This window comes from Neolamprologus multifasciatus, chromosome 20 (assembly GCF_963576455.1).
Source record: "Neolamprologus multifasciatus chromosome 20, fNeoMul1.2, whole genome shotgun sequence".
NCBI lineage: Eukaryota > Metazoa > Chordata > Actinopteri > Cichliformes > Cichlidae > Neolamprologus > Neolamprologus multifasciatus.
The window spans coordinates 4,368,690-4,391,353 of NC_140458.1; the positions used below are offsets into that span (position 1 = coordinate 4,368,690).

Consider the following 22,664-nt stretch of genomic DNA (forward strand, 5'->3'; position numbering starts at 1 on the left):
ATAAAAGATATTTATGTTCACTAATAAAAATGTCTCTGCAATGAACTGGGCCGGTATCCAGACCCAGTGATAAAATTAGGTCCAGGGTGTGGCCACTGCTGTGTGTTGGCCCAGTCACATGTTGGGCAAGGTTAAAAGAGTCTAAGAGAGTGAGAAAATCAGAAGCAGCGTGACATGAACTGTCATCAACATGGAAATTAAAATCCCCCAGCAGAAGGATTCTTTCCAGCTTGATGGTGGAGGATAGAAAATCCCCAAACTCCACTAAGAAACTCCTGGCTAGTCCCGGTGGCCTATAGATTAAAATCACATAAAATCACATAAAATTCCGCTGCCAAGTTTCGGTTAGGAACATAAAGTCCAAGTTATTCCTAATAAAAAGGTCATTGAGAACAAATGCCTCATTTGAGACCGAATGGCAATTTAATAGGGTCATGTTAATCGGAGGTGCTGGAGCATCACTATTTACACTCTGAGGGGCTTGGCCAGTGTTGCCAACTCCTCAGTAAGGAAAATCGCTATTGGCTGTCCTAAAAGTCGCTAGAAGTCGCTAAATGACGTCATCACCTAATTTGCATAATTGGTCATGCTAATGTAATTGTAACCTATGTTGTTGGAGAGAGAAATAACATCGTGGAAGAGACATAAAGTGAATAAAAAACATCCTAAATGCATTTAGAGTTTATTTAGAACTACAAATTAAATTTATTTTAGCAATTATTGTTTTTTTAATGTCACAATTCCAACCCAGCTCCTTTACCCGGGCTTGGACCGGCAAAAGTGACCCGAAATAGGCACTCTGGTGGAGGTACTTTATGTGTGTGTGTTTATAAGTAGTTTTAAACCTTGTGATCCACAAAACAGCATAAGAGTAAAAGAAGAACTGACTGCGTTACAGCACCCGCTGCTTGTTGAGAGCAAAAGCAATATGCGCTTTCACGTCTTTTTTTAGCGCTAGGGGGTCTGAAAACTCGCTAAATATAGCGACAAAGTCGCTAAGTTGGCAACACTGGGCGTGGCGCAGGTTCGTACTGCACACTCCTCGGGATTTCTTACCGTTTGGTGTAATCCAGCGGTCTCCAATCTTTTTTGCGCCACCGGCCTTTAAGGTGTCGCGGATAAATACAACAAAATAAAACTAGTACCGGTACCAGAAAAAAGAAAATTTATTCATAACACACGTAAAAAGACCCAGAAAAACCGAGTAAACGATAAAAACGATAACAAAATAACGCTGAAAACCGATAAAAACCCTGAAAACTATACATTTCACACCTGAGCCTCAACTCTCGCGGCCCGGTACCAAACGACTCACGGACCGGTACAGGTCCGAGGCCCGGGGGTTGGGGACCGCTGGTGTAATCCGTGGGACAATGAGATGGTCACTCACATGGTCTGGGAAAACTGTTCTCAGACACGGCGTCCTGACGAAGCCCGTGCGGGGAAGCCGTGCATTTAGCTGGAGGTCCGTGTTCGCAAAAACATCCAATGTTGAGAGCTCCAAGCAGGATGTTAAATCAGCGGTACTCCTATATTTCCGCAATCTCACTTGGATGCCCGCTCTCCTTCCTCGTCTTCTCTGACAGTGATTTGTCCGGGAACAGTGGCCCCGGTTTTACCCTGACACAGGCAAGCAATGGACGTAATGGGCAACAGCTGATCACCCAAAAGGTGGAGGGAAGCCTCGAAAATGTTTCCAGGTTCCATCCATAAAGTCAGTTGATTTAATCCGAAGTAAAGTGTGGCGATCGTAAACATAGGTAGCTGTAATCTCATCCACAGACAGCAGCGGAATAGGTAATGCAACATAAAACAGAAGAACACAGAGTTTGACAGCGGCATTGCCGATCACAGGCGCCATCTTGCCCAAAGGTTAAAATATCAATACTACAATCTAAATATCAGGAGAGCAAATCAATATGCTTTCAGATGTGTGGCTACATGTTGGTGACCTTTTCCTGGAGGAACAGAAACACTCCAAACAGCCCCAACAATAAGACTTCCTGCCACCAAAACAGCTTTGGTCAGTCTCGGTATGGATGTTGGACCTCTCGGGTGTCCGGTGCTGATTGGTTGTGACTCAGGAGCAAGAGGTCGTCTGCTAATCTGAAGTTTGAGCTGCAGGCCTTCAGCAGGGCCACTTCGACACGCTAAACTTGAAATTGCCCTTTGATGAAACTATCAGTGTGTGTGTGCGTATACATGTTTAGACATCTTTCTGAGGACAGACATTTGGCATGCTACTATACTTGTGGGGACCAACAGTCTCTTATGGGGACAAAAGGCCCGTCTCCACAAGTTTGAAGGCATGTTTGAGGCTCAAAATGTGGTTTTGGTGTCAGGGTTACAATTAGGTTATGGTTAGGTTTAGGCTGAGGGTTAGGATTAGGCATTCATTTTTGATGGTTAGGGTTAGGGTAAGTGGCTAGGGAAAGCATTATGTCAATGAAATGTCCTCAGTAAGATATGAAAACGAGTGTGTGTGTGTGTGTGTATGACAGGTAAAAGGCATCTAAAGACAGACGAAATCACTGTGTGTAACTGTGGACTGTAGTGTGTCTGTAAGAGCAGAACAATATCATCATGTATCATTTACTTCTGTGGTGCATCCTGCAAACGTCAGTCACACTTGATTCTGGTTTGTTTGGTAGTCGGTCAACACCGTAGACTTGTTGAGTGGTGACAGCAGCTCCTGTATCCACCGTTTGCACATTTTTAAACTTGAGAATATAATTTAAACAAGAGCAAATCAAATCCTTTATTGATAGGCTTCATATCTTCTTGGCTTTCTGCCTGCATCTTCTGAGTAATGTTACATTGCAAATAGATTTGTAGAGCAATAACAGTTGCTAACTCGCTAGCTCGAGGTCACTCCATTATCAACAATCCTGGGCTCATTTAGCACATTAGCAATGTTGGGTTTCTCTTTTTCGTCGGTTATCAAATAAGTGAATACATGTGAGAAGATAACAGAAGGCAAACTCGTATAAAGAGTGCCTGAAAAACTAACAGTAGTGCTAGCATGACGATGTGGAGCTAAACAGCAAAACATGGACTCCGAGAAAAGGCTTTTCTCTTCACTTTTTAATGATGGTTTTAATGATGTGGCTCATCAGTGTAGTTAGTTGTTTCCTCCCATTTTTCCATGTGTAGCCTTCATAATGTTTGATTTATTTCTTGAGTTAGCTAACAATCAGCTGGAGCGAACTTGTTATTTTCACTTGGCCTGCATGATGTGGCGGGAGTAGCTGGGAGAAGTTAACGTAGCATTTATCACGCAATCTTTTGTAAATTGGCATACATGGACCCATACAACTGCATCAATCATCAACCAAGCTTGTTGTTTTCGTTGCTTTTGCGGGCTTGTTTTTCTTGCCGTCGCTCATGAATAAACCAGAGCAAGAAAAACATTGTTTTTTGTCCGCTTGCAAAGATTAGATTACACTGGATTGGTTGCCTTTCTAGTCAGGGGAACAGCAACATTTAAACTTGCGAACAAGTCAGAAGTGCTGATCGTGACAATATGGATGGCATGAAATAAAATGAATGAGGTGCTACTGAAAATAAATAGTTTTTTAAGTGCAGCCTTTTCAGTCCGCGGTGATGTGAACTGTACATTGTTGAGTCTGTGTCGGTGATTTACGTGTCTGATCAGCCCTCTCCTGTTTGCAGTGAGAAATAGGGCTCTGAGGGAACAAGTATGATAAATCAATCACCGGCCTACCCACAGCCTGTGCTCTGTTCTGTGTTTTCCATCCTCAATGGACTCAACTTGCTAGCCTTCAGCCTGCTTGCTGTTCGCCTTCAGCTCGACTATAAGAAAAAAGTATAGATTTTTTCATTTATTAGTCTGTCCCGATGTTTCCCACAAGCATTTGGATTGAAGGTTTAGTCTCCCCCCCTTCCAGTTTTTGTCAGCTCAAACAGAAACATAACATTTTTAAGTCTTTTTCTTGCTTTCTTGCATCGTACCGATGAGTACTGACGATCGTGTGTATACAGTTTAGCTGAAAAGGGAGCTACTATGCCCTCCTTACATTAATCCTGATAAAGCCAGGTGCATCAGCATATGTTTATCTCAGTTTGGTGTGAAAGAATTTAACTGTGCTAAGAGCCCTCACCTTATGGGCCAAACATAGTTCTCCATTTGCGGCGTGTTTTCAATCTGCGGGGGGCTTCGGGCAGCCCGTCTACCTGCAGAGAGCGTCTGTTGCCAGATGGAGGCAGTGTCCAGAGTATGTGGTCCAACCGGCGTGTTGGCCACTCTCACTTGTGTTGCTGTTGTTGGTCCATTACAACACGAAGAGTCGAAGGTATCACTGCACTCTCTCTAGCTGTGTCCCATTTCAGGGTCTGCACGCTTGAAGTACGCGCACTAGGCGTACTACACGTACGGTGCGTACTATAAGTACGAGAAGTGCGGAAGTGAGAGGCTTGTGAAATGGGACGGTATATGCTTCGTCGCGCTGTTCAGGTTGCCTAGCAACCATGATACTAACCGCGAGACACGTTTCATACAGCTTTGTTTGACAGAAATGAAGGATAAAAATGTTTTGTTGGTCAATCATTTTTGTCATGACATCACTTTGATTAGTTGAGTATCTGAGGCTGAGACCACAGGACTGTAAAACATGATTCAAGGGCTTCATTTCTGTACTGAGCAGTCATTTAAGATTAGCTAGTAAATAATAATTAGTTAATGTTGTTCATGAGACTAAAGTCATCTCACTATGGTAATGTAAATATCATATGGCCAATATTATAGTATTGTCAGATTATTATGATATATATATATATATATATATATATATATATCAATCACTGACTTTCAGCTTGTTGTGTTTGTGGATATATGACTGACTTTAATTATCCATAAAATCATCAGATTCTCTATAAGATTAAGGTCGACTATATGTATATTTAGAAGTAGAGGCTTTAAAACCAAGTTAACGCTGAAAGTACAAACATTACTAGTGTCACATAACTTTGCCGACATGTGGCCAACAGCAATGTTTTAATGTTCTTCATTATTAAACATTCGCACATGAATAAGTGACGTCATATTCAGTACTTACTTTTGACAGTTCACTTTTCGGCCGCTCCCTTCTGCCGTATTTTGCGGCAAAATTATCCACACCCACCGCCCTGCTATGACTTGTGGGATATATGGGACCACGAAGCGTGCACCGGACCACGCTTGATATTTGGGGAAATCGACGGCGCATTTGGAGTATGCATTTGAAGTACACTTTGAATTGGGACAGCCGTCGTCGCGTGGCGGTGACGTAACCGCACTTAAAATGCGTACTTCAAGCGTGCAGACCCTGAAATGGGACACAGCTTTTGTCCTTTAAAAACTTTACCTTTTGATCACTGATGATTTCTGCTGCTGATGAACTCCCACCCACTTGTCAACCAATCAGCATTCGACCTGCGCACAAACGAGCGATGCACGTTTTTGGAAGATTGCATGTGAGCACATTTGACGACGTTGAAAACCCCTCTCTGTAGGCTCGTCATAAGCAAATACCCACACCAACAGATACAACTAGGGGGCCACTGGACTCTAGGGGGCCACAGGCACCCCGTGGTTGACGCCCTAACTGGTGCAACTTACACTGGTGCACTAAATCTATGTAGAGCCAACAACGTATTTATACCTGGGCTACATCAACAGAAACGTGTAGTTACATTTGTAAGGAGGTGCATTTATGGTTTCAGGAGTTTGCAGTTACGATGCACCTATGGTTAGATTTAACACAGAAGCATAAATATCCTGCAAGTCTGAACGAATATGAGTGGAGCAGGCATGTTGTATAGAGCACTTTGGTTGTTCAAATCGAGTAGAAAGTGCTTTCTAAGAACCAGTCCATTTATCTTCAGGGGCCACGCTGAGGGGGATTTTGAAGCACCAGCAGTGTGTACTTTACAGGACCCTGAGGCCCAAATTCTTTCTTTTTTGTCTCTCCCCAAGTAGACCTCGGCTTTAAACACCAAACTACTGGAACTGGAAGGGAGACTAAGACCAGAGCCTATCACCAAGCATGTGTTGGACCTCAGTGATGCTCTGGAGGCTTAATGGGAGCAAATCTCTTCTGACAGTTTCCAAAATCTAAAAGACTTGATACCCCAAGACTGTTAAAGCAGAAACATGAAGTTTGAGATTCAGGTGTCTTCATCATAACAGCCTTAAATTGTACATTTAACAACATATTTAGATGCAGATTAAAACGATTTTTAGATTTAATGGATTTTTAAGGATTGTGCAGTCTCTGTAGCGGATGAGCGCTCTGCTTTGTAGTTCCTATTGTTTCGGCTCTTAAACACCACGTTTTGCCCTCCCCTCCTGCCAATCAAACTGACTGTAGATTGGGAAGCCTGACATGCAGACAATAACATCAAATCTGACATTTTCAATCTGCCATGTTTTCCTCTGTCTCTCCCTCTCTTTCACCTCTTCCTCCCTCTCAGCTTTTCTCTTTGTTCCCTCGTGTTTTGTGCTTCTCCGGCTGAGAGAGAGAGACAGAGAGAGAGAGAGACATGTCTGCGTTTGACAGACAAAATACTTCTGCTGGGAAATCCTCGTGAGGGCGTGTGTGTCCCTTTATTTAGAGCATTGAAAGAAGCAACTGTCCATGAATGTCTCACTAATCAAGACCTGTGCAAAGGGTTTGTAGATGAGGGCGAACAACAGGAGAAAATGCCCACAATTAAATAAAAAAAAGAAAATAATTTTTTAAAAACTAGAAGGTAAAAAAAGATGGTGGACGGATGTTTGATTTTTTTCCCCTTAAAGAATTAAAAATTTGGTTCATCCCAGTAACGACAAGCATATCATCTTAGATACATGAAATTCTCAATTTTTCAGATGCAAATCGTGTCATATAATGTATATACAGACCAAAAACATTGTAAGTTTGTACTAAATAGGTTCTTAAAAAAGCTGGAGTTGACATCATGTGACGATGACCTGGTCCTGATGTTTCTAAACCAGGGGTGGGCGATTCCAGGCCCCGAGGGCCGGTGTCCTGCAGGTTTTAGATCTCACCTTCGGTCAACACACCTGAATCACATGATTAGTTTGTTACCAGGCTTCTGGAGAACTTCAGGACATGTTGAGGAGCTAATTTAGCCATTTAAATCAGCTGTGATGGATCATGGACACATCTAAAACCTGCAGGGACACCGGCCCCCGAGGCCTGGAGTTGCCCACCCCTGTTCTAAACCATAAGAGGAAGAAACTGAGATTCTGGGTTCATCCACGACCAGGCAGCAGCAGGGAGGTGGTTCATGGTTTGACCCAGGAGTTGAATCTGTATCACGCCTGCTGTTGTGCATATTTCAGCATGTTAGTGGGGCAGTTTGAGATCTTGTTGGCAGAGGACCAACTCTGAGCAGGCACAGAGGAATAACTTCAGAGAGCTGATTGACCTGGAGAAGCATCTATCTGTGCATCTGAGGTAAAATAGTATTATTCTACTATATCATTATCATTGCATATTCACTATTGGCTTTTAAATGCAATGATCTGATTGGTCACGTGTGTTTATCCACATGCAAAAATCTGATAAATCTGAAAATTTGTCCCGTTCGTCGGTGTGAACAGTTGTTAAGAACGCATAAATTATCTGCAGGAAATTTACGTGTCTGGTTTATAAAGTTTGAGACAAACTGGGAGGAATAAAATGCAAAAATGATAAATTAAAAGTTTATTTACCCAAATTTATATTGAATTTATTAGAAGGTTCAGTTAAAAAAAAACAATAGAATTTTCTTGCAGTTACCTCATGGTTCAAGCTTGAATATTTGTATATATATACTTTTTGATTCTTAGTTGTCTTTTATATTTTCATCTTCCTCTTTGTGGTTCCAGTTACTGTAATCGAGTTTTAGTTCCCTCAGTGAAAGGATGAGGCTCGAAACTAGAGACTGACACCAGTTTGCAGAAAAAGTAATCTTTTCACTTACGTAAGGGAACATTAAGACAAACTTCAGCCATGCTCTCAGCGACACCTTGTCAGGTGTTCACAATTGGCAATTAAGCCTCTGCAACACTGAGAGACTCTTGCGCCTCCACTGCAGTGGGACTAAGGGTTGCAGGCGTAACACTCAGTGTTCCCCTCTCTGTCTTTTCCCATGTTAACTTTTAGTTAATCATACATACTTTGTTAGTGAGGTGTCTTATGCGTCTTCAGTTTTTCTTCCTCATCTGCGATTGTGTTGATTGTGTGCACCTGTTTCCTCCCAGCTGTGTCTAATGCCCATCAGCCCCGGGTGTGTGAGTCGTCCTGTCATTGCTTTGTTCAGTGTCAGCATGTCTATTAACCCCCCAGTCAGGTTTGGGTGCTATTTGTGGTTCTGGTGAGCGTTGCCTACAGAAATAAAGACTCCCTTTTTGTTTCTGTTTCCACGTGTCTGCGTTTTGGTCCTAAAATCTCTGATTCATGATAGAAGTAAGAAAACAAAAAAGAAATCTAAGGATCTGAAACAGAAGACAGAGGGCTAATAAGAAAGAGGACAATATGGCTTAACTGAGAGCTTAACCTCCTTGTGACTCGTCCCAATGCATATTCATCTCTGTCGGGATTTAATAGAAGATATATGAGGTTTAAAAAGAAAAGGCACCGGAGTTGAGAGGAGGATGTCTGAGTCTCACACAGCCTGGCTTTGAGTTTCTACACCTGCAGTGGTGTCTGTATGTTTACACTGGGAAGATGAGACCTTCAGGTTTTATTTTATTTGAAAGCATAAAAGGTATAACTAATATAGGGCGATAATTTATAGTGGGAAGACAAATAAATATGTCAGTGAGCATTTTGCTGAAACATTCAATGACACAGTTTGTTGGACGTTTGCTGGGATTTTAAAATCTGAAACGTTCCTGATTATTGTCTTTGCACATGCTCAGCTACAGTCAAATACCTTGTTCCAACAAAGGTTATTTTTAGATCTATAGATTCATTTAAACGTTGCACCTTATTGTCATTCCTCGCCTCCTTCCTCCAGTTCCTCCTCTCCTTGTCATTTGTATCCGTCTGCTCAGACAGCTTCAATATTTCTTGGCCTTTTCAATTCATTTCTTCTTGTCCTTTCCCTCCACCTCCTCTCTCTTCAGGGACAAAAACGCAAGAAGAAAAAGGTTGGATCCCTCTTACTCTTCTCACCTCTCCTTCTCCTCCTGCTTCCTCCGTTACATCAATATTTCATATCTGCTCTTTTTGGTTTATTTGTTTTGGTCTTGTTGGGTCTCCTTGTTTTTACTCCTGTCTGCAGGGCTATTCGCACAGAAACGTACTGTATTTGAGGGGAAGTGTCATCCTGAGTGTGGTAGTGCACTGGCATGCAAAAGTCAGCATCACGGCAAATAGAGGAGTGAGAGATATAAATTCAGAGACTTTCTTTATGGGGCAAGATTACATTTTTACAGCTTGTATAGTTTAAAAACAACAAAAAAGATAAAGGATGTGACGCAAATGTTTAGACATCTTCTGCTCTGTACTTGGTAAAACTCTGTTTGGCAGCTTGTGAAGGCTTTTGAGCAGCTAAGAGTCTTTCAAGTCCTGCTTTCGGTATTTTGGCCCATTCGTGCACCGTTCGTTTAGGTGAGCACGCCGCGAGAAACGTGACAAAACCTGCTCTCTTCTCTTCGGGAACCTTGTGGCTGCTTGTGGATTTTGAAGTGTTTTTAGGACCCAGTTTTAGAAGCGTCCTCTTTTCATCAGCAGCTTTGTAACAGATGCTGATATTTGCTACTGAACTGAATCAATTTTTTCCCTCTCCCTGTGAAATCTTTCCTCGTGCCACCGGCTGTAGCACTCTTCACCATCAACAACAACAAAAAGAAACACCAAAACATCCTTTACCCGTTGCTGTTATGTTTTATGTTCATCAGACAACAGGACATGTTTTCATTTGAATTCATAGAAGTCCTATGAGAAGATGTCAGAAAGTTTTCATGACCTTTCAGACCCCAACTTGACCTCCAGTTGACCATGCTACTTATTTTAGAGCATTAGGCTACATTTTATAGGGGTGTGTGTGTGTAGGGGGGGGTTACCTGGTCTTTCTTATAGTGAGCCACAAGCCTGAATGGCTAAACGAGGCCTGCAGTGGAAATGTTTCTGTGTGCTTAAACTTTTTCATTTGTTGCTATAAAGAAAAACCATTACAGACATCTGCTACTTACTGAACTATTCAAAGTACATTTTAGATTTAGACGTGGTCAGTCCATGACATGCACACAGAAAAAAGCCAATTACATTAAAGTACTCCTGAATGCATATGCTCACTGATCCATGCAGACACACACACAGACACAGGTTAATGCAAACCTACTGACCTGTAACGCTGCAAGTTTCATGAATACAGACCAGCAAACACACAATCCTGTAATCCACCAAATCCAATTATAACACCAACAGAGACAGGTGCTTAATGAATTAAGGGCTCAATTCTTCATTCAAACAAACAACCAAAGCTTTGGGTGTTCTATAAACCTGAAAACACCCCGGTATGCAACTGCAATGAAAATAAGTACAGTGAATACAAAGGCAAACAATCCAAAAGGGGGAAAAACACCAAGAAGATTAAAAACCACAGAACATTTTATCAACACGTCTTTGGGAAAACTCAATAGAGCTCTGCATGTGGATTTTTATCTCAAAGTACTGCAAACAATTACCGCTAAGAGCCGTAAAGAATAATAAACCGAAAGAAACTAAAAAGCAACATGTTAATTAACAGCAGAGCGCAAATCTCTCGATTGGGGAAAAAGAAATCAGGTGCAGTTAATAAAGTGGAAAACACAAAAGACTCCTCTGAAGTCTGTTGATGAACCAGTTCTCAAGAGGATTTGAGCAAATGTGTGTTTTTGCACCGATCAGTTGGTCAGCAACTAGAATCAGCCTTCGATCCATACAAATTTAACCAAACAACAACAACAGACCACAGGAACTGTGATAGACCCACTTGTAGCTACGTGCTATTCAGACACTTGAGTTAAAATAAACAGCATTTTTCCCCAGAATGTTTGCTTCTGTAAAGTTCTGTCACTTCTGATCCTGTAAGATCATGCATTTGGAAACAGTGGGGAAAAAGAACTCCATTTTAACAGGAAGACTCCTGCAGAACCAGGAAGGAGTAAAGATAACGAAATGGAAAGAATAGAGACCATGGCTGTATCCCAATTCAGGGTCTGCAGCCTCAACGGTCCACAAGGGCCGCGTACTCAAAGACCGCTAAGGCCGGAAGTGCGAGGCTTGTGAAATGGGATGGTCGAGCCTCCGTCGCGCTGCCCAGGTTGTCTAGCAACCATGATACTAACAGCTGGAAACGTTTCATACAGCTTTGTTTGACAGAAATGAAGGAGAAAATCTTTTGTTCATTTGTTTGTTTGTTTCTACATGAGCTTTGATCATTCTCTGTAAGATTAAGCTCAGCTATTGAACGGCGTATATTTTAAAGTAAAGGCTTTAAAACCAAGTTAGTACAAACGTCACTAATGTCACATGACTTTGCCGACATGTGGCCAACAGTAATGTTTTAATGATCTTCATTATTAAAAATTTGCACATAAATAAGTGACGTCATATTCAGTACTTACTTAAAGTTTACTCTTCGGCGCCCCTCATCCGCCGTTTTTTTTCGGCAAAATTATCCACACCCACCGCCCCGCTATGCATTCTGGGATATGTTGGGCCACGAAGTCTACACCGCCACGTCCTTAAGATTCAGGGAAATGAAGGACGCGTTTGAGGGCCGCATTTCGAGCAGCCTTCGAATTGGGACAGCCTTCGTCGCGTCGCTGTGACGTAATCGGCCTTAAAATGCGGCCTTTAAGGCTGCAGACCCTGAATTGGGATACAGCCCATGACAAACAAACAAAGAGAAACTAAACAAACGTTTACTGGATGGATGGATCTTGTTGAGATGCAGTAGAAGTCTGATGGAACAGGCTGAAGTGCCTCGAGTTAATTTCTCCCTCAAGTGGAGGAGTCCAGGCTTGAAGTTATGTTCACAATTAGCGGGAGAGTGAAGCAGGAAATTGACAGATTGGTGTAGCATCTGTGCTAATGTGGATGCATTAACTCCCTGTTGTGGTAAAGTGAGAGCTGAACAGGAAAAGCTGTAGAATTACTGGTCAGTCTCCATGTTTGCCTACACCTACAGCCACGAGCTGTGGGTAGTGACCAAAAGAATGACGTCTCCGATAGAAGCAGTGGAGATTAGACGATTTCTGTGCTCAGCCTTAGCGGTAGGAGGAGCTCAGTCATTTTGGAGCGAGAGTAGAATTGCTACTCCTCCACATCTCTCAGGAACCAGCTGATGTGGTTTGGGTGTTTGTGTAGGATACCTCCTCGTCATCTAGATGAAGTGTGCCAGCCATGTCCAACTGAGAGGAAGCCTGGGGGAAGAACCAGGACACCCTGGAGATAATAGCTTATTCCGGGAGTGGTTCAGTGTCCCCCAGGGAGGTAGAGGGAGCATCGACCCTAACCCTGGACGGACGGATCATGGCATAGCAGAATTGTTTTGCAATTGTTTTAGTCTCTTTTTTCGAGTTTTTCATTTTAGAAACCGTAAAAAAACAAGTTTCATTTACAGTAAAGTAAAATAGAGAAAAACAACAAATCCCTCCATTTGTGAAGCTGTACAATATTGCTTCACGGACAATTAGTTGACTTCAGCTTGTCAACCGTCTTCTCTATTATAAAATAATATGATTAAAAAGTTTCTTAGTCCTTCTGAAGCATCCTCGGCTGATCAGCCGCCGTGTGCTCCACATGGTATCTGCCGCAGCTGTAGTTACACTTTTGTGGATGACATCAGCTACACACATGATTCAACACTGTGCACATGATCTGTTTGACACACCATAAAGAGAAGCGCTAATATTTTTGTTCTTTTCTGTCAACCTTCATCAAGTCTCGGAGGCAGGACGCTGGCATGTCTCGAGCGTCGCCTGTTACGACACCGGTGCGGTCGGAGAGGGCGTGAAAACAAAAGGGTTGCGTGTTCTGATGCACATCGAACATCAGCAGTGCGATCTACACCTTTAAGGAGACACCTGAGACGGACACGCAGCTCTGACTCCGTCTGCACCGACAGATTTAAATGGTCTTTTTTTTACATTTTCATCTTCTGACGCACTTTGTCATAGAAATTTCTTTGCAATTTGTGCTTCGCAATCAAAGTGTCACCACATGTCCCCGACCGTGTAACACCTGCTGCTTTTATGTGTTGAATGTGTCACATCCTTTAAATGACAGCATCCAAAACGGAGGCATTAAGCGGAGTGTCTTTGATTTCCTCGCTGCAGTAGCTGTTGGTATTACTGAACCCCGCTGAGAGAGTGCACTGACAAAGAAACAAAGGTCTCCACAATTTCCTCTTTTTTCCCTTCTGCTCTGTTCTTTTGTTATATACACTCCTTTCAATAAAGCTGGTGGAGACAATAGAGCCGTCAGGGAGTCCAGTCTGACTCTGTCCTGCTGTAGGAAGAGCAGAGCAATTAAGGTGGAAGGCGAGGGGTGACGATGAGGAGGTGAATGAGGCAGATGAAGGAAAGAGAAACGTGTAAATGGGAAATAATTAAAATCGAGGTTGAAGGATGGATTGGAGATGAAGAAAAGATGGAAGATGAGATGGATTAAAGAGGAAGAGAAAACAAGAGTGAGGGCAGGAGGCTGAGGAAGGCAGACAGATAAGGAGGCGATTGGAGCAGAAACAATAAAATGTCCCAATTTCCCATAATCCCTTGCAGTTGTAAGTGCCCACAGAGCAATATGAGCCAATAAGACTTTGGTGGCTGTGCTGCTGGTCACAATGTTCCCATTTCTTCTCTTTGCTCTGTGCACTCAGAGCAGAGATAACAGAGCAGCAGGCAGGCTGAGCCTGTAGCCAGGAACTGGGGGTGACAGCAGCCCAAAGGTCAAGGTCAAAGGTTCAAATCCTCAGAGCGGTGCTGTGAAGAACAATGACTAACGCAGGATAACGGCCCCAGAGAAAGACAATTAAAGTGATGTTGGATTTTGGGTTATTCAGCTTCGCGGACACGAGATCAGACCAAATGTTGTCAGTTGTCTTTTTCGGTTGTGCGTCTTTGGTAAGAAATACTCCCGTCGTTCAGCAAAATGGGTCATAAACTCTCACTCTGCGTGAATACAAGGAGAGAAACGGCTTCTGCCAGTGTACATACATAAAAATGTGTCCCCTTGTTATTTTTACTGAAGTGAATCTAATCTTTCCTTGAAGTGTCACATCTATAAATGCACTGGCTAAATGTGTGTTTTTAAGCTCAAATAGAAATTACCGAATATTTACGATGCAGAGGATTTACTGCTTCGTGAAATGATTCCAGCTCGGTTTCATCGTGACGTACTCTTACATTGCTGGGTAACTGACAGCATTTAGAAGCCAGTTTCAGGAGATTTTGAAAAGCAAGACACGTAGAGTAACCTTAGACTCCTTGTTAAACTGACGGTCTCACCTCAAGGTCTATTTAGTGTTTGTTCCAGAAATTGAAAGCATACAGATGTGGCCTTTCTTAGCCTGTGCACTTTGCTCAGCTGTCAATGCCAAAGCAGTCGTTCAAATTTCAGTTCTTACTTGTGTGGACCTTAAACTTTAATACTACAGTGTGTGGACAAGAAAAGAAATCAGGCAAAAACCTAATTTAAATAAATGAAAATGGGCCATGCAAAGCACACGCCATATCATATATGCCCATATCAACATATTTTATGGAAAGTGATCACATGTAAAATGTTTTGTCAGATTACTGTTGTGAAAGAGATGGTTTCACATGTGACATGCCTGTTGCTGCATGCATGAGATGTGTCAGAGGCTTGTAATCTCAAAGGTAAACTCGGCTTAAACTCTCCCTAAATAATGCAAAGAGACTCTAGTAGAGTTCAAAATTAATAATAATAATTATAAGGCTCTGGAAATGAAGTCCATTCATGATTTCCACTTAAAAAAGACATTTGAATATCAGAAAATATATATATATTTTTTGCCATTTAACTCATCTAAACAAAGCTATTTTAGCTGTAAACCACAAACTGTATATAAAAGATGGCCATAACCACCACAACACCACCCTGTGGTTTTTACTTGTATTTTGGACCATCTTCTCTGGTGTTTTGATCCAAAAGTTAGAGTCTGGACTTTGAAGGAATGATTTTTGCTAAGCGTGCTTGTCTTTGATCGTTCAGTTGGGCTTCTAAACCAGGGAGTCTGACTCGAGAGACGCATCCACAACCACAGTTTGTGGCAGTTTTAACTTCATTTTCCAGCCCTTGAGGGTTTTTTTTTTTTTTCAACTCCGACCATGTGAACGTACCTGGACAACAAGCTGATGTAAGAATAGCTAAACCCAAGTTCAGCCTGCCAGAGTTACAGATGCCCCGGAGGTGCCGATATAATCCTGTTCAAATATGTTCGAGTTCGGCTGCTTTGTACACACTGTAATTACTGTTCATGGGGGGCACTAAAGGTGGGTTTAGTCTTTTAAGCTGCATTCAACACACACACACACACACAGAAGCATAGTTCCTGGTGGGGACATTGCAACCTCCCCAGTGGAGCTCTGTCCACTGCTGTTTAAGCACTTAGCACTTTTACATCTCTGAGACACACACACACGTTCAGCTATCTTAGTGAGGACCATCATTGACATAATGGTTTCCCTAGCCCCTTACCCTAACCATAACCATAACCTAATTGTAACCCTGACACTAAAACAACATTTTCAAACTTGTGAGGACCGGTGTGTTTGTCCTCACAAGTGACTGTTGGTTCTCACAAGTATAGTAGAATGCAGATTTCGGTCCTCACAAAGATAGCTAGACAGGAACACACACACACACACACGCTGTGTTTTCATATCTTTGTGGGGACGGCTAATTTCCTAGCCACTTACCCTAACCATCAAAAAATGAATACCAAATCCTGAACCTTAGCCTAAACCTAACCGTAGCCTAAATGTAACCCTGACACTTCAACCACATTTTGAGTTCCAATAAATGCCTTCAGCAGCCCTAATGCCACCGGTGTCAAACTCCAGTCCTCGAGGGCCGGTGTCTTGAAACCTTTTCATGTGTCCCTGCTGCAGCACACCTGAATACAATGAGTAGGTCATTTTGTCCCCATCTAAACACAGTCACACACACACTCATGTTCACTTGTCCTGATGCAACACAGACACATGATCAGAGATTCAGGAAGCGTCTCTTTCACTCTGTTTTAAGCCTCTTTCTCTTTTTCATCATCTTTCTCTCTTTGGACTCTCGGGTCAAAAACACCTTCACAGCTAAAAATTGTCTCTCTTTCTCTGGATGTGTCTCAGCTATTCCCTCTTCTACCTCTGTAGTTCCCACCTCACTAACACCCACGTTCTGTATCAGTGAGTCGTTACCATCGGCGGCAGGTCATGGGATCTCACCACTTTTGCTGATCCACCTCAAACGAGGTGCCAACTGCAACTTTCAGTTTGAAGAGAATGAACTGAATGTGTTATTTTTCCACTCGGTAGAACTAAACCGAGATTCTAGGAATGGTTTACATGATTTTGTCTACAGTGAACTGTGAATCAGATCACTTTTATTTGATGGCTCTCGTGTAAATTCACGCTGAAATGAAAGCCCAATGAAACAAAATGAAAACGAAAGATTGGGTGTTTAAAAAAGAGGATAAACAGAAATTAAGAATTTTATCCATGGAATTTATTTTGGGTTCTTGAAATGTTGTAAATAAATAAGATAATAAATTGAGAGGTGTTTTAACTTATTAAAAACAGGAGTAATTATTAAAGTATAATTGCAGACGGACATCTGGATCTAAATGAGTTTTTGGCCATTTCTTTCAACATTAATATGATCCAACGTTTATTTAGTTTCAGTCTTGTAGGTGTTTGTGAGGATACCTCACAGTTGTGCACAATAATTCCAAAAATTCCTGTATCCAGATGTGGACGTCGCATCGACGTTAACCGAAGCCCCAAATCTGTTCGGCTGTTCACGCGCTCATAACTTTAATCCTGCTAAGAAACAGACAAACAAACCAACCAAGTTGCCAACCCTGACCTCTTTGGGAAAGGTATTAACAGTGCTCTCGTTCATCGGAGGTTCATCCAGGTAACTTCAGAGGGAATCGTTATAAATCCATATGCGGGATTTGATTCTGTGCAGGTAAGCCGTCTGTGTGGAGAGCAAATAAGAGTCTACAGCTGCAGCTCTCACTGAAGCATGTCTCACAGTTAAAACCAAAATGAATCTATGAAACCAAGAGAAATAAAAAAGACAAATTCATTGTAAAATCTTTTTTTTAGGTATTTGTTGTTCCAAATATTGAAGAACTTGACTTGCTGCAGTTGTTTTGTGGATTCAGGCTCTCTCAGCCTCTTCTTGTTCTCCATAACGCTGAGATCTGAGCTCTGTCACAGCTGCACAATCTTCCAGGACTTCTTGTTCTTCTCAAAAGAAGGACAAGAAGTCCTGAAGAAGCGTGTCTAAAAAGAAGTCAGATAATTCGTTGTGACTCTGTCTGCTTAACCCTTTAAAGCCGGTCGGAGCGGGCACGCTCCGTTTTGCGTAACTATTTTTAAATCCCGGTAGCTCTGCAACCACGTAAGCAAGCGCAATAATTTTTTTTGCATATGAAACCGGAGGAGTTGTACTTACATCTTAAGCCACCAGCTTGTCCTCGGTCACAGTTTCCTTCCACATATAACTTTGCAAAAACTGCATAAAAAGCACTTGCAGCAACAAAAACATAATATTCCAGAAACACGCTTTGCCGATCCGATCAGCTGTTCGTAACACTTCCTACGTCCATCAGTGCGAACTATCGCATGTCTGCCATGACCTGCCCGAAACTGGAAGTGACGTCATTTTCGCGGAAATGTAGTTTTTTACCATCAAGGCCTTAAGTTATGTTTGACTTTATGACTTTCTGTGTTGTTTCTGGGATGCTTAGGACTCATATTGCACTGCTGGAAATAGTTTATTTTGATGCATATGCTGCTTTTTTGCAAATTTGCACAATAATATTTATTTTCGTTTTTCCTGCAGTGTATAAAAATTGGTGTATTTCAAAAATCAAACTATGAAGACACTCAAAATAAATTTCCTGTGGTGGGAAACTATTTTGTGCAACTTTTTTGTATTTACAGTTTTGAGGGATAAGCCTCTTAAATTTCTCTAACTAGAAATATATGTTAAAAAAACAAAAACGATTTTCAATTTTTTTGTAGTTTATTGCACTTCTTTGCAATTTATGTAATTACTATGCACTTAATGCAGACATATTATTAAAATGTAGGCTGTAATGGTTGTATTGATGTATAGCAACTTGAAATGCTCCCAAAAATGGCTCCACAGCATGTAAACATATAATATAAGCTCTGGCGGACTTGGTTCTATGGTAGGTCTTAAAGGAAAGAATTAGTCTGGGTTCAATCAGAAGCTGTCAAACAATAACACTGGCGTTATGTTTTGCGTGGTACTCTATGACTGCTGTGTAAGAAATCCCAAGTCTTGTCTACGGTATTGATATTCACATGAACGAAACATAAACGTCTGCTTTTATTTATGTACTTAAAGGTCGTAGTGGAGCGACGGTATGTGATGAGTGCTTTTTGTAAGAGACGGCTTTGTGAGGTGGGCTGTCACATTAAAAATGTATCATTTTTGAATTTCTTTTGAAGTACAGGTTCCTCAGTCATCTCACTCTTCAGATGATGGCGGGAAAAATAAGTATATCAGACACAAAGGAGTTCATGCGCTGAAACGACGCGAACGGAGCGACTCTCCTCTTTCCGAGGAGGCCCTGAGAGGAGCCGAGGGAAACCCCTTTGATTCCGACCTGAGGCTTTATTAAAGCCAGTATTGTCATGTTCGCTCTGAAGCCCATTTTCCCCGGCAGAAACACGACCTGACATTTACATTTCTCTCATCAAACCCAGCCGTCTGCTCGCTGATGAGAGGAAGGGTGAGGCAGAGAGGACGAGATGATGAGGATGAGGCATAAAATAACAGTGGAAAAAGGAGGAAAAAGTGAGAAGAGCGTGAGAGGGTGGGGGATGGAGAGAACATAGTGAAAGAGAGACCGACGAGGAGATACAGCCGGAATACAAAGCAGAAGATCAAACGGGAAGATGAATAAGAAGACAGGGAGACGGGAAGCGAGCGTACGTGATTCACCGACTGACATAAAAAAAGGAAGCGGAGAGATGGACGAGTGACAAGAGGGATGGAGGGAGGAAGTGAGGGAAGGGAACATAGAGCAAGGAAGATTGGCTATAAAGAAGTGATGAGTGTACAGAAGAGAGAGTATATAAAAAAAGAGGTAAATAAAATATATGGTTAATAGTAGAGAAGTGTGTGTGTGTGTGTGTGTGAGAGTGTGTGTGTGTGTGTGTGTGTGTGTAATACTGCTGACAGTAGTGTATCTGTACCCAGGAGTCTCACAGTTTAACCCTGAAATGCACGCACACACAGACTATACACACACTGCACACAGTCTTATAGTATATAGATGTGAACTTGACACACACACACACACACACACACACACACACACACACACACACACACACACACCTACACTCAGAATACTAAAGAATAAAGCAGTGGGTGTGTATTAACATCTGCTCTTCTGGGTCGCATCACACTGTAAAGGGTTTTTCTACAAAAATCAAAATTGAATTCAAGGCATCATTTCGAAACCACAAACTGAACGTGATTGAAAGCTGATCGACCGATTTTCTGATTCATGAATGCAAAGCAAATCAGTTTGAAATGACCAGCAGTCACAAAGTGCAGGTCATTTGTAGTTGGAGCCATTATTTTTATATTAACAACCAATTGAAAGACTAAGAGTAATTTAAAAGGTCTCACTTGTAAATTATAAACTTGGAGACAATTATCGCCCGACAGTAATTCCCCTCAGCTCTAGACAGCCTTTTAAAATTTTGTGGATCACTGGTTTAGTTTTCACTTCGTGCAGCAGCAGCAGGCAGCTGTATTTAGTTAAAACGCTCTAAAAACCCACTGCACACTGCCTGCCCACACAAAGTTAGTAAGTACTGTAGCTGGGAAAAAAGGGAAGCGTTTAGCAGCTAAAGAGAAAGATTCCTTGACATCTCTTCCGAGTTTTCTGAAGATTTAACTGAACTTTGTCCCTTTGTGTTGTTAAATTATATGTATTTAATCAAGCGTTGTGTTACAAACGTAAGCTGAGTCCTAATTCCACCAAATCAGCTGACTTGATAGCATCTCGTCTTAATGTTATGTGACATCATCGAAGGAACCATCTGCTCTCCACTTTGCAACCCCTCCTCAATCTCCTCTTCTTTGGGGCTTGCCTCTAGTGTTTGCATGCCTCCAAGATTTAGATTTCTTTTTTTAAATCTATTTTATAACTTTGTTCTGAATTTATTTGCACAAGACTGTCACGATCTGTGGGTGCAGACCAGTGTTGGTCAAGTTACTTGAAAAAAGTAATCAGTAACTAATTACTGATTACTTCCCCCAAAAAGTAATCCCGTTACTTTACTGATTATTTATTTTCAAAAGTAATTAATTACGTAGTTACTTAGTTACTTTTTAAAAACACGATTTACAACCTGAATAGGTGATAAAGTGATAGATCTTTCAGCCCAATTCTACTGTTTCTGCATAATCCATCATACAAAATGTAATCAAATGGAAAAGTCTCTTTTTAAAACTTGTTTTATTAGTTTTAATCTTAACTTTATGCATCAAGCAAAGATTTAATTATATGCAACATTCTCTGACTGGAAGAGAACAAAGCAGAAAATAAATAAAGTCAAAGACTAGCGGTCCTGTTGCTCTATTTTCACCTGTAAAGCAGGAGTGGGGTAGGCGGAGGGTTACCCTGGTGCAGGTGTGCCGCGGTCAGTGGAAGAATCCGCGAGTTTCTCTGTGAGTTTCCCATTATGTTGTAGCTACTCGGTGCTCGCTCGGAAGTTTAGGAGTTTTTCGCTGTAAAAAGAAGTTTTCTTCCCACGCACAACGGACACTAATGTTTTTGTCACTTTTTACGGAATCAAACTCAAAGTAAGGTCAGTACTTCCACGCTTTAAACGCTGCACGCTCATACTCTCTCCCGCACTCGATATATGATCCATTGTTGATCTGCACACAGCTGTTGTCACGAACGTCGCACTCGCTTACGTCACTGTCATGAGACATTCTCGCAAAAAAATCACGGTTTTAGTAACGCAGCGTTCCTACGGGAAAGTAATGGTAATCTAATTACCGTTTTTGCAATAGTAATCCCTTACTTTACTCGTTACTTGAAAAAAGTAATCGGATTACAGTAATGCGTTACAAGTAACGCGTTACTGCCCATCTCTGGTGCAGACCATGTGGGGTGTTTAGAGGACCCAGATGTTGACACAGGAGACTGAATTAACTTTGAACAAAAAGCGAGCCTTTTATTGTGGCTGGTGATCATGAGCAAAACAAACAGGAGCGAGAGCAGAACAGGAGCAACAACTAAACAGGAAGCTAAACTATGAAAACTGAGATGACTATGATAACTCTGAAGACTATGAAAACATGGAGTGAAGTAACACAGACGACGTGACGTTGAACACAAGAAGACGGAGTGGAGACACATGAGTGGAGACACATGAGTGGAGACACATGAGGAAACAGCTGACTAGAACGAACATAACGACGCACTGAAAAACGTAAATCTAAACACAACGACATGGAAACCGGACATTCAAAATAAACAGGAAAACATGACGGGAAGCAGACATGACACGAACTTGACAACATCAACCATGCAGACCTGAAACATGACAGATAAGACACACGCAGCAACAAAGGGAACTTCAACACAGGGATGATGACACAAAGTGAACCTGATGAACCATGAACTAAAACTGTAAACTAGGCATGACCGAAAAGAAACTACAGTATAGATGAAATAAGACAAACAGTTAGAGCCATTTAAAATGCCTCAGATCATGCGTATGAAAAAGTGAAAGCTATGCTAAAGCTCTAAACATCTTTAGCCTGATGACTACTCCAACTAAAAACAATTGGTCGTCCCATACAGTCTTATTTCTTGGCACTATCTCACAGATGGCTGGAGAAGGTGGCTCATTTTCAGTAACTGCCTTGTTCAGGTTTTTTTAACGTTGTTGTCATCGCTGATGTCAAACCTTTCTTTAACAGGCGGCACAGTAAACGTCTCAGGGTAAATGGTATTTAGATCTTCTGTCATTCAAGCCTTAACTTTGCCTTTCTTTTTACACATGGTGACAATGATTAATTAAAGTTAGTTAATAAATGATTAATACAGGTTTTTAAAGCGCTTCCTTTTTTTAGTTTCTTCAGTTGGACTTTGCTTTCTCCTGTTCACCTTGAGACTTGACCTTCTAAGCGTATTTCCTTATACAGAGAAATGGGGGCGTGGCAGCATGTAGATGGTATGTAAATTGTATGTGTCTGACTATAATTTTTTTATTGCATATTTTGTTTTTTTTACTATCTTTGGCTGCTAGACTGTTACAACGGCCGGCCTTCTGTCTGCCTGAATGGATAATAATTAATTAATTAATTAATACTAACATTTATCTGCTTCCCTTCATATATAAAAATCTGTGCCCACCAATGAACTCTGATCCA

General features: G+C 41.6%; 1 protein-coding gene and 1 long non-coding RNA gene across 2 annotated transcripts in view; both read left to right on the plus strand.

The window, feature by feature from the left end:
* LOC146494144 (uncharacterized) overlaps positions 1–21,479 on the plus strand; it is a 44,707-nt gene extending 23,228 nt beyond the window's left edge. Inside the window, exon 2 of the long non-coding RNA XR_014871538.1 lies at positions 1–21,479. This exon is cut by the window's left edge and continues 20,464 nt beyond it. This is a non-coding gene — a long non-coding RNA (uncharacterized LOC146494144).
* The window catches only part of xkr7b (XK, Kell blood group complex subunit-related family, member 7b), a 125,137-nt gene that overhangs the window by 27,524 nt on the left and 74,949 nt on the right, over positions 1–22,664 (plus strand). The window lies entirely within an intron of this gene.